At 38.4% G+C, this 2,300-nt stretch overlaps 1 long non-coding RNA gene across 1 annotated transcript in view; it reads left to right on the top strand.

The window, feature by feature from the left end:
* LOC104854166 overlaps positions 1 to 649 on the top strand; it is a 6,988-nt gene extending 6,339 nt beyond the window's left edge. The window contains exon 3 of the long non-coding RNA XR_778005.1: positions 543 to 649. This is a non-coding gene — a long non-coding RNA (uncharacterized LOC104854166). The remainder of the gene's footprint in view (positions 1 to 542) is intronic.
* Positions 650 to 2,300: the final 1,651 nt, after the last annotated feature.

Genomic DNA, 2,300 nt, shown 5'->3' with positions numbered 1-2,300 from the left:
TTTTTTTTTTTTTTTGGTACCAGGGATCGAACTTGGGTCCTTGTGCTTGTGAGGCAGGCAGCAGATCCACTGAGCTAAATCCCCCGGCCCTATCCTCCTACCAAGAGAGAATGAAAGGAGGAAGGACAAACACAGGTCTTGGATACTTATATCATTAGGGAATGAGAAATAAAAAATAGAGGTAAGCAGAGGAGGCTATTGGAACGTCATGGAACTTTTAGGAAAAAAGTATTTGAAGAAAGGACTGATAAATTGTACCGAATTCCATCCAGAGGCAGGAGATGAGGCAGAAGACAGCATTGATGACTTTTGAGAGAGTGGCTTGGAAGCTAGTTTTCAGGGGTAACAGATATGGGATGATACTTGAGCAGTCATGACCACATTCCTCAGCTGCAAACTTAGGAGTTATTAAAGAAATTATTGCCACAAGAGAAAAATACTGTTGAGGAAAAGAAAGTTTTACAGTTACAGGAAGCTAATTGTATTGTAAACATGATGACTGTTACATTTATTTTCTGTGCTGTATCTTTTTTCCTTTGCAGAATTCTCTCTGTGAAGACAGTGAAGACACAAACATACAAGAAGGAGCGAGAGAGGGAGAGGGAGAGACAGAGAGAAACAGAGAGACAAAGTGTGTGTGAGAGAGACGTGGGGGTGCTGTTGAGGTAACTGTCTGAACTTTTGGATCTGACTGCAACATAACTCTGAATTTCGATCAGTGAGGTAAAGGGTGTTACGGCTAGTATCTAGATATCCTCCCAAAGCCTCATGCACTCGTTTGTGGGGCTTTCGGGAGGTAGCTGGATCATGAGTGTGTGATGCTGGGTTAGAGTGTGAGATAGCTAAATTGGTTTAGCATGGTTCTGGATGTGCATAATGGAAGTCCCACTCTGGATGTAGGAGGCATAAATCAGTAGGCAGCTGCTGCCTGAATGGAATAAAAAGGAAATGAAGAAGGAAGGTTCCTTTATGCTTTTTTGGTAGAGCTCCAGCCTCCACTTTCACTTTGGACATTGTCTCCTTGTTTCCATCACAGACCCTTCAGCCTCCCGATATGGACTCATTGTGGGACACTAGCATGAGCTCCAGGCCTTTGATCTTCGACTGGATCCTTCAGATCTCCAGCATGTAGGCAGCCCTTTTGCCCTCTTCTACACCTGACTCAATGGGCAGCCATTGTAAACCTGCCTTGCAAATTATTATATATTTATATCTCTTGCAATAAATCTGTTTCTTTAGTGAGCACTGACTGATACAAAGGATACGAAAGGAAAAACAAGTTTGAAGAGGAAGAGACTGAAATTATGGCAAAAGAAAAGTCTTGATGAAATCAAGTCTCAGAAGGAACCTTAGAAGATGAAGTAAAAGAATTTTCCTTGCATGAAATTTACATGGTTTCCTTTGAAAGAAAGATAACAAGTAACAAATGTACAGAGATGATCTTGAGAAGGGGAACAAAGTAAAGGAAATTTGTATTAAATTGCGAAGATAACCTTCATGCAGTGAAAAGATCAGCAATAATTTGACATGTAACAACACGTTATATATTTTTTTCATAAAGTTACATGTTGCTTTCATAGAAGCTCTGCTGCTAATGGTGTTTTGTAGTTGATTACAAACAGCACAGAGAAATATGAAAAGTAGTAGACAATATTGCAAATTTTTGAGGCATATTACATACACTCATGTTTTATAAGCACGGGTCTATTGTCTGCTGTGTTGTTGTGATTTTCAAAGAACTATGATTAAATTAAAACAATTGAATCCAGTCTTTGCCTTGATGTCATTAACTAGCAAACTCATGACAGAACTTCCTCAGTATAGTACTGCTTGTTCTCTATATTTCTCCTCTTTCCTTCCCTTGCTGTTTTTCTTTCCTCGTGAATATTTACAAAATGCTAGGCACAGGGATTAGGAGTCTGAACAAGATTGATATGTTCTCTGCCATCGCATTTGTGAAAAAAATGACAGAAGGATTAAGAATAGAACAAATATTTCAGGAATCCAATGTCTTATATCAGGTTTACCAACTGCAAAAGTTTTTACAAGAACATTACTTGTTGATAAGTTGTCAGGACACAATCAGCACTGTTTATTTTTATTGAAATTGGAAAGTTGCTCATGTCCAACAAGTTTGACAATTTATGTGGAGAAATTTTTGGAGGTAAGTCAGTAAGTTGGTCTTTTAAAATAGTGTGCTCAGCTAGGCTGCATCTAGTTTTCTTTTCTTTAATTGAAGATCAGTAATTATATTTCAGCATAAGCTTTACTGCTCTTACCATTGGACAAGTTTTCATTAA

The sequence above is a fragment of the Fukomys damarensis genome, unplaced genomic scaffold (assembly GCF_012274545.1).
Source record: "Fukomys damarensis isolate Sample0158 unplaced genomic scaffold, DMR_v1.0_HiC HiC_scaffold_27, whole genome shotgun sequence".
Classification (NCBI taxonomy): domain Eukaryota; kingdom Metazoa; phylum Chordata; class Mammalia; order Rodentia; family Bathyergidae; genus Fukomys; species Fukomys damarensis.
This window is presented reverse-complemented; position numbering and strand designations above follow the sequence as displayed.